Source organism: Sarcophilus harrisii, chromosome 1, assembly GCF_902635505.1.
Source record: "Sarcophilus harrisii chromosome 1, mSarHar1.11, whole genome shotgun sequence".
NCBI lineage: Eukaryota > Metazoa > Chordata > Mammalia > Dasyuromorphia > Dasyuridae > Sarcophilus > Sarcophilus harrisii.
Genome location: NC_045426.1, coordinates 492,756,826 through 492,767,650, shown reverse-complemented (window position 1 = coordinate 492,767,650; position 10,825 = coordinate 492,756,826).

Here is a 10,825-nt window from a genome sequence, read left to right as displayed (position 1 = left end):
TTATGGAATGATACACCATTGAGTCATATATTAACTGCTTGGTTTGTCATTATATAGTAGATGCTACATATTGACTTAGAAAACTACATATTAACATTATCTCTGTGCACTATATTTTTATTTATCTTATTAAATATTTCCCAGTTATATTTTAATCTGGTTCTGTTGTGCATTTGGGTGCTTTTGGGAATGTTACATGTTTAACAAACTTTGATCCACACACTTTATAGATTAAGTACAGAAAATAGAGTGATTTTCTTCCCAAATCAACCAGTATCAAGTAGTAGAAACAGATTGTGAATCCAGGCCTTCTCACTCTAAATGTGTCATTCTTTTAACTATGTGTGATACTGCTAAAGAATATTATAACAGAAAAAGACAAGATTATTTCCAGAGCCCTTTCTTTCCTGCTTTTCTCCTCTATTCATTTGTAAGTGGTTTGCTAGTTTAGTCACATAGGCTGAGTGTGGTAGGTATTTTGATTCAAGATACTCCTCATATAAGATCATAGATTTAGAATTAGAAGGGACATAAGAAATCACAGGAAGAGGGGTAGCTAGGTGACACAGTACATAGGGTGCTGGGTCTGGAGTCAGGAAGCCCTGAGTTGAAATGTGCCTTCCGATACTTACTAGTTGTGTAATCCTGGGCAGCTTCTTGACCTCAGTTTCCTCATCTGCAAAATAAACTTGAGAAGAAATGGCAACCTATTCTATTATCTCTGCCAAGAAAACTGCAAATGGGGTCATGAAGAATTGGACATAACTAAAATTATTGAATGACAACTACAAAAAAGAGGTAAAGGAGTCCAGCCCTCTTACTTTACTGATGGAATGGAAGAAGACCAGACTCATTCTTTCTCTCTCTCTCTCTCTCTCTCTCTCTCTCTCTCTCTCTCTCTCTCTCTCTCTCTCTCTCTCTCCCTTTCTCTGTCTCTGTCTCTCCTCTATTGATCCTGAGAAAGAGAATGTACTCATTCCTGAGCATAGGAATGAAACTTCTTTCATTATTTTGTCTTCACAAGTTTTGATGTTTCTCCTGACACTCATTGGTGTTTGTAGTTATCTTATGCCTTCAATATTTTTCTAGGACTGCAGAGCCTCAATTAGACTTTGCCTTTCCTCTGAAACTACCCTCAATTTATCTTGTATATATCTCTTGTTTTTACATAATGGTTTGCATGTTGACTTCCTTATTATATCATGAATTCCTTGGGGAAAAAGTTTTTCTTTTCTTTTTATCTTTCTTTGTATCCTTAGCTCTTAACATAGTGCACGGTACACAGCAGGAGCTTAATAAATGCCAGCTGACTGACTTTGAATCTTTTCATAAAGAACCTCCTTAGGAAATTCCTTGTCTTTTCTAAACTGTTTCTAGGCTATATCTTCTAGAAACACCTGTTACTTATTATTTTGTTGTTTCCCAAACTTATTCATTAGAAGAGCAAAGTTGTTCTCAATCTTTCTTCAGTTTCTCCTTTAAATTAACATTCTTTGTACATGACATTCTACCTTATACCATTATTCATTTGCTCAACCCCCATACCTGGAATGTTCTGGCTCTTCCTGAATGAATACTTAGCTTCCTTAAGAGGTCAGATATCACCTCCTTTGAGAAACCTGTCTTTATCCTTGTAATTTTTAGTGATCTCCATCTTGTTCTTGCCTTACTTTCAGTTCCCCAATTACTTTGTGTTTATTCTGCATTTGTTTATTCTCTGGTTTATAGACTAACCAGCATAAAGCTAGTGGCTGATCTCAGAGCTAAGAAAACCTAAGTTTCTCTCAACTGGCTGCTTCAGAGACTTAACAGTTTTATGACCATTTGACCCTTCTCATTCTTAATTTACTTATCTGTAAAATAGGGATAAAATAGTACCTACATCAAAGATTTGTTGTTGTGGGAATGAGAACATATATACTTACAGTTGCTAGATGATGATGATGATGATGATGTTGTTACTACTGATGGAGAAATGAGGCATATTGGATGGTATCTGAGCCTGAAAGCCCTGGGTTCAAGTCCCATCTATGACACCTACTGGCTAAGTGGAAAACAACAGAATTTGAAGTCACAGATTGGGTTTTGCCCTTTTCATTTTTTTTACACCCCCAGCATTTAGCACAGTGCCTGGCATATTGCAATCACTTTAAAATGTCTGTTAATTAGCTCTCTAAGACAGTAAGTTGTATTTTTAAAAATTATGATTGTTTTTTATTTTCAAAATACATGCAAAGATAGTTTTCAACATTCACCCTTGCAAAACCATGTGTTCCAAATTTTTCTCCCTCCCTCCCCACCTCCCCCTTTTCTCAGACAGCAAATAATCCAGTATAGGTTAAACATACATTTTTCTAAACATATTTCCATATTTATCATGCTGCATAAGAAACATCAGATCAAGAAGAGGGAAAAAGTGAGAAAGGGAAAAAAAAAACAAGCAAACAACAATAAAAAGTAAAAATATTAACTTTGTTGTTATTCACATTCAGCCCTCACAGTTTCCTTTCTGGGTACAGATAGCTCTCTTCATCACAAGTGTATTGGACTTTGTTGACAAGTCCATCAGAGTTGATCATGACATAATCTTGTCCTTGCTGTGTGCAATGTTCTCTTGGTTCTACTCACTTTACTTAGCATCAGTTCATGTAAGTCTCTTCAGGCTCTTCTGAAATCACCCCAATGGTGGTTTGATAGCCCTTTGGGCATAGTTCCAAATTGCTCTCCAGAATGGTTGGATCAGTTCACAACTCCAGCAATAAAGTGTTAGTGTCCCAGTTGTCCCATATCCTCTCCAACATTTGTCTTTATTTTTTCCTGTCATCTTAGTCAATCTGAGAGGTGTGAGGTGGTATCTTGGAGTTATAAAACAGCAAGTTATAGAGATGTCCATCTGCATTGGTATGGAGAGTTTTTATCCCCTGTGCTTAGCTTAGTATCTGGCATAAAGTAGGTGCTTAATGATTGCTTGTGTAATTGAACTCGTGTAATTACAACTAACTCTCCAGTTCTCCTTATGTCATATCAATTCTTTCCCTATGAGTTACCAATGAGCTGAAGAGACTTATGGTGATTTTAGGATTTACTTGGTTTATGTGTGCTAGATCCACATAAGATACAGGAATTAAAACTGTAGCCCTCAAGGCTATTAGGATTTAGAATGTATGATATGTTAATGAATAAAACAAGTAATTCACCCAGTCCAAGGAAGGCTTACCACTCAATGGAGTAAGATCAGAACAGTTTTCTAGATTTCCAGTTGCAATATTGTTAAAACTGCCTACATATCCCATTATTCCCACCTTTCCCCATCCCCTTTTTGCATGAAAAGTTTTGTTAGTTCAGTTACTGCCAAGTTATTTTTTGCAGTAACCTTGCTCCTCATTTTTAGATTCCCTATTTTCCAAGTTCCTATTGCATGACTGCAATAACACGCCCACTGTTCCCCTCCTGCTAGATCTCTCTAGTTGGTTCCCTTGTAGAAACTTTAAAACAAGCTGGTGTCAGAACATTCTGTTCATCCATTCCCCCTACACATAAACCAGAGATAGATAGAACGACTTGTTGGGTATTTGCAAACTTAAACATAGAGCTGACTGATGGAGCACTGTGATGTTCTGTTCAGTCCTTCAGCAGTGCAACTGTTTACCTTTGCGTGGTGTTCTCTATAAGAATAGATTATACTGTGCATTACGACTCATGGAGCTCCAATGGAAAGGGAGCTGAGTTTGTTATGGATAAACAAGAAAATTTAAGGACATTCTGATAGCTGAATAAATATGGTCAGCAATAAGGATTGCATCATGGTGTAATGATAAGTAGGTCTCTGTGATAAAATAATCATAACAATGCTTTCATCTTTATGTTTAACAGTTACTTTTCTTCATGTGTAATGGTAAATTACAACAGATTTATGAGCACAAATCATGTTTTTTGAAGGGTACAAGGGGTGCTGTATCAAACTTTATATTAGCTTTGCTTTGATGAAGAGTGTGAAAGATACTATAATGTCATTATTCATACATTATGAGAAGTTGCCCATTTTATATTTTCTGAGAGTGATTGTGAGTTCTTCAGAGAGAAGGACCATGTATTTCTCTGATTCAATTCAATTTAATTCAACAAACATGTACTAAATGCCTATGGTCTGCCAAGTGCTATCTTTGGAGACATAAAAAGCATCCCAAGTTCTCACATTCCAGTAAGAGATGCACACATACAGAAATGACTGTGATCCAAGGAAGAATGTGGTAAATACAAAGGGAGACATGTAGACAAAATGTTATGAGAAATTTGAGGAGGTAGAAATCTTGGACAAATTGAGATAATTTTTTTTAATGAATGATGATATGTAATGGGATATATGGGTGTCCAGGGAGGATCAGCACCTCTGGTGTGAGAGTTTATGAATCTTTTTAAGGGCTGCTTATCCACCTTTGGTGTCCACTTTCATCTAACTTCTCACTTGTGGCTCTAAGAAGCTGGAGCATATACAAAGGCCACACTCTAGTAAAACTGCCTCTGCATATGGGCTGATAGTCCTTAAATCTTTGCATCAATTAAGGAGGTATTTACTTCAAGCATATTAAAGCTCCCTCCAGCAGAATGGGCAGATGAGAACAATTTGTTCCAATGGCTATGAAGGCACCTGAAGCAGGCTCTATGGAGTGCTTACAGGAGTTCTCAAAGTATGGTCTAGAGAATCCTAGGGATCTCTGAAACCCTTTTGGAGGGTCTACAAATTCAAAAATAGTTTTTATTTCCAATATGGTAAATGTCCATAAATATAATCCAGATTTAAAAAAAAAACTCTTTGGAGAGATCCTCAATAATTTTTAATAGGATAAAGATACTGAAAAAAAAAGTTTGAGAACCACTGGCTTAGAACTTGGTCAGACATCCAAGAGGCCAAAGTCATCTAAATGTATCCTGGGCCTTTACCAGGCTGTCTTGAGTTATGTCCTACCATTGAACTTTTTATGACTCAGGAAGAGAGAGACTGATGACTTTGTGTAACACTTCCTCACCCAAATCTACTTCATGCGCAAGTCAAGATTTCATCTATAATGTCCTCTTTGAAAATGAAGGATGAATAGCAACCTATTAGATTAGGTAATAGAACATATTAAATATTACAATATATTTATAAGATAATATCTAAATAAGATAAAATAATATATTATGTAATAATATATAACACATTGTATCATCTAATATTCCTAATGTAATAGGATATAGTAGCTAACATATTTTATGATGTATAATATATTATGCATTTTATATACAATATATGTTACATGCATAAAATTATAAACAAATGAGATAAATATGATTATATATGATAGCTGACAATGTGTTTTATGAGATGGATTAGAGAATAGAAAACTGGCCCTGAAGTTTGGAAGTCCTGGGTTCAAGTTCTGTCTTTGAAAGATATTAGTTGTATGATCCTGAAGAAATTGCTTCAGGCAACTCTCTAAAACTATGCAGAGTCCATCTGCATTATTGGAATGAGTAGGGCAAAAAAAAAATGTGCATTATACATAAAGGATAGTTAATAGAGGCTAGCTGGAGGAATTTCCGAATCATCTGGGGCATCTTGCCCAGTTCTAAACATTAATGTTAGAGGGACATTGAGGGATTGCAATGTTCCTAGAAAAATGCTAGAGAAACCATTCTAGATAAGATTCAATTTAAGGAAGTGAGGAAGTTTAGTTCAAACAAGAAGAGAGGATATCCAAACTCTTTAGGTTTTTGAAGAGTTTTCAAATGGAAAAGATAATAAATTTTTTTTGTTGTTGTTCAATCGTTTTTTCAGTTGTCTGACTTTTTATGACCCCATTGAGTGCTTTTTTGGCAAAAGTACTAGATCGGTTTGCTCTTTTCTTCTCCATCTAATTTTATAGTTGAGGAAACTGAGGCAAATAGGGTTAAGTGATTTACCCAGGGTTACATAGCTAAATATCTGAGGCTAAATTTGAACTCACAAAGATGTGATTTCCTGACTCTAGGCCTAGCACTCTATCCACTGAGCTGTCTAGCTGCAATAGAACTGTTATTTGATATCAACCAGCAGAAACAAAACTAATGGATATATGTTACTATGAAGCAGATTTTTGCTCAGTGTAAAGAAGAACTTCCTGCCAATTTGAACTGTTTATAAATGGAGTGGACTGTTATAGCAAGCTCACTGCCACTGAAAGTCTTGGAGATGTTTATAGACAGGTTTCATGGTTTGTGTAAGTGCCAGATCAGATGAATTCTAAGGCCCCTTTCATTTCCAAATCTCTAATATAAAAATTTTTCAAATCCTTAAATCAATGTCTTTGTGTAGCTACTCAACAGGTGTAAGTGAACATTTCGATTTTACAGATGGACCCTGTCTTAAACAGGTGGTAGAGTTCTGAGAATGAAGGTTGAAGGGACCTGTGCTTCATTTCAAGATACCTTAGTGAAGTTAACAAGTTTTAATGCTTACTAAGTGGAGATAATGGGGAAAAAAGTGCAGAGAGTCAGCAGCAAAGTTCAGAAAGGAATAAAAAGAATGAACAAAAACAAGTGCCAGGGCATTTTCCTTGAAATGGAGCTTGGAGGACGGGAACTAATCAATCAGAGGTTGCTGGGAAAGAGTGATCTTCCAGGGTGATAATGATGCTTGGTGAGGAAAGAATTATAGAGAGACAAGAACAGAGACCAGGGAGCAGTGCATGTCTGCCCTGTCTTGTTCTCTATACCAATATTACAGTATTTTTATGTTCATCTGTCTAAAGGTCAAGGGCATGCAGTAGATAGAACACTAGAGCTGGAGTTAGGAAGACCTGAGTTCAAATCCAGCTTTAGAAAAATTACTAGCTGTGTTATCCTAGACAAGTCATTTACCTTGTTTGCCTCAGTTTACTCATTTGTAAAATGGGATAGAGAAACCACTTCAGTATGTTTGCTAAGAAAATTCTAAATGGTGTCATAAAGAGTCAAACACAACTGAATCACCACCACAACTAATGATCACAAAAAATATCCATCGTCAGAGAGCTATTCAAACCAGAACTTTGCAGTAATGGTGGGATTTTCCTAATAGCCAATCCTTATCAGCTGATAGTTCCTTGGGAGAGTGGGGGGACAAGGAAAGAAACAGGCTGATATTTTTAGGAGTCTTGGAACAACTGCTGTTTTACTTGTATTATTGATCGGGGTGTCTAATCTCATGGATCCTTTTTGTGCCTATGAATTTTCTCCAGCATACATAAGAAATGAGGAAATTTGAGAAGAGACAATTATACTCTAATCTGGTATTTTCTGTAGAGTTCTCATGACTTCCACAACTTCATTCATTTCCTCAGTTGTTGGTGATTTTCTTATCTTCCCTCCCCTCGCAATTTTTTGTATTTTCTTTGTATATGTTTTTTCATAACCCTTTTTTGGTGCATGTTCTTCCCCACTCCTATCAATAGAATGTGAATTCCAAAAGAGAGAGACTGTATTTGTTTTAACTTTGTATTCCTGGTGCCTGGCACATAGCAGATACTTATTGAACACTTGCTGAATTGAGTATGCAAATCGTTACAAAATTATGGTTAATGCAACTGATGAAAAGGTGAGATCTAGATTCTGGCATGTATTCAGTATGTCCTGTGGGAGACCTGAAGAAATTCATAATAATGGTTTTTATTTGCTTGCATCATTTATATAAATTAGCTTCAATTCTTTTCTAGCTGCAACATACAAAATGTAATCCCTGTTATTACTGCATTTTATAATCTCAAAGGGTAGAGGAGGCTAACACATACAAAACAATGAGAGAACAATGAGGTGCTAATTTTGGTTATACTGGTTTCAAATGATACAGAAAAAGGAAACAAGTTTGGGAAACCCAAGCATGGGATTGAACAATTGAGTAGCCAGGAATCTAGAAAGTCATTATGCTAGTAGACTGTAAGTTTTTCTTCCTGGGTCAAGTGGGTTTCTTGTTTTGCTCATTAACTCAGAAAAGGAGAACAGTGTGGATTGTAGTATTTAGAAAGGTTCCAGACTTGCTTAAATTCAAAGGTTGTAGAATAGTTTTCTTCTTAAATAAATTTACTTGGTGAAAAAAAAACCTGACCCCACCTCCCAAAACAACAAAGATTATATGAAACAGGTGAGATGAAAGATTCTTTCGAAGGATTATTAAATAAAAAGGAAAGTAAAGAATTTTTTTTAAGTAAAGAAAATTTAAGATGGAGAGCAGGACATCCAGAACCTTGAGAAGCCTGGAGATATTGAATCAGTTAGTTCACAAGAAGAATTCATTAGGTCTTATTATATGGCAAGCTTTATGTTAAATACTAGGAATAAAAATACAAGCAAAAAAGAAAGACAGCCTCTGTCCTCAAAAAGTTTACAATCTAATCTAGGAATGTAGTACATGTAAGGAAACTGGGGGTGGAGGCATTCTAGAATTCTGGGAGAATATGAGAGCAGTGTTGCCTAGTGGGTAAAATCACCTGGCCATCCTCTTTAAATGAAGGTTCTGGCAGCTCTCCATGCAATCAGAAGGAGTTGCTCCAGAAGGAGAGAGTTCTTTTGAGAAGTTAGTTCTAAGGCAGAAGTGATCTTCCAGGGTCAAGAGGTTTCTAGGACAATTAAATATTCACTTCATTAAACATTTATTAAGTGTCAATTTCTAGGCACTGCATTAAGTGCTGGGGATATAATTGAGAAAAGACAGTCCTTTCTCTCAAGAAGCTTACTATCAGATGGGAAGAGAAAATATATCAAAAATGTGGAGGAGACTCCAGGGAGTACCTGGTCTAGGAATCTCTTTGTTCAGTGAAGTTGACTACCGGAAGAGCAGTAGATGCAAAGTGGAGTGAATTGGAAGTCCATTTTCTGTCCTCTATAAAAGAAGGCATTGAAAGGAGTTTGGTACTTCACCATCCAGCCCCTCAATCAGTGGGAAGAGGAGGATGAGGGAGGTGATGTCAGTCAGGGCTTTAATCAACAGTATGGTGATGAGGTTAGAAGGGATGAGCTTCTTTTTGGGGTGGTTAAGAATTGGAAAGCATGAGGATGCTAATCAATTGGGGAATGGTTGGACAAAATGTGGTTTATGATTGTGATGAGATATTATTGTGTTGTAGGAAATGACAAGCAGGATGATTTCAGGGGAAATAAAAACTTGGAAAGATTTACATGAATTGGTACATTGTGAAGCAAATAGAACCAGGAGAACATTGTACAAGGTAACAGCAATATTGTTCAATGAAGAACTATGAATGACTTCGCTATTCTCAGCAATACAATGATCTAAGACAACCCCAAAGGACTAATGGTGAAGAATACTAACTTCCTCTAGAGAAAGAAGTGATATTGATTGAATATAAACTGAAGCTTACTATTTTCACATTTTTTCTTTCATTTTTTTCTTTCATTTGTCTTCTTGTACAAAATGATTAATATGGAAATATTTTACACAATTGCAATGTATAACCTATATCGAATTGCTTACTGTCTCAAGGAGAGTTAAGAGAAGGGAGAGAAAAAGAATTTGTAACTCAAAATTTTAAATAAAAAAGTTAAAAAAATTTAAAAATGATTTTACCCTGGGAACACAAGAAAGCAAAATGCGGCATTAGTCTATGGCCATCATAAAATGATATTACTGGGAGCTGAGTGAGCAGGCACATGAGGCAATGTGACAGACTGCATAAGACTTGACATAAGTATCAGAAGCTCTAACTTCTTCGACTTTTCAGTACTCACAGCTCATCAGTTTTCCTGCCTACTTCCCACTGACATTCAGAAGCTCAAGATGAATTAATTTCCTTTTACTCTTGTTCAAGTCCTTGAGGACTAGAGAAAGTGACTAGCAGCATTCCACATGCTGAATTGAGTTGTGAGGTGGAAGATAGGAAGTGGAAATGGAAACAGTTACATATGAAATATGGACTCTTGAGGGCAAGTCAATAGATTGAGTGGCTGCCTGGAACATGCCCAGGGACTAGTGCTGGCTATCAGCACTTACAGTGCAAGAAAATTCTGAATGTCTTTTACTCTTCTAAAATCACATTGGAAAATCTGAGAATTTTCAGTGATGTTGATGAGCTGAACTTTTCTAGGAACTATGTCTTAAGTGATGATCAAATCCAAGTGGAGAAAATGGAAAATAAGATATTTAGGTTAATTCAATTTAACAATTAATAATTAGGTGTATGTGGATAGTTGTATATTTAATTCTAGGGAAACAGACAAGAATACAATCCTTGACCTCAAGATGCTTCCATTTTTATTAAGGAGAAATAGGAGGTCTGAAGAAAAGATCTTTGACACCTCAAGGTGCTTCCATTTTTTTAGGGAAAACAGGGGCTTCAGAAAAAGGAATTTTTGACATTTACATACTTTATATTTGTTATACCAATTCATCATTAAGCATTTATTAAACACTCACCATGTGCACAATATGGATTCAAGTAAAAAGTGAAACAGTCTCTGCCTTCAAAGCGTTTATATTCTATTAGTGGAAAATAATGAGGTTTATGGATAAGTAGGTATAGGATATATAAAAAATACAGTGATGAGAGGATCATTCATGAGTGGATAAGGAATAGGTTAGGGGGAAGATCTGGAAAAGGTTTCTTGAAGCCCATTTGAAGTGGACTTAAGTGCTTCCAAGAAGCCTGTGAGGAAGAAGAACATTCTAAGAATAGGGAATATCTACTGCAAAGGCAAATGGAAAATGGAATGTTGTTGGGGAATGAATGACAAGCAAGCGAGTTTGACTGAAGCATTGAATGTGTAAGGGAGGGTATTGTATGATCAGCTAAGAAAAATAATCTAGAGTCAGTGC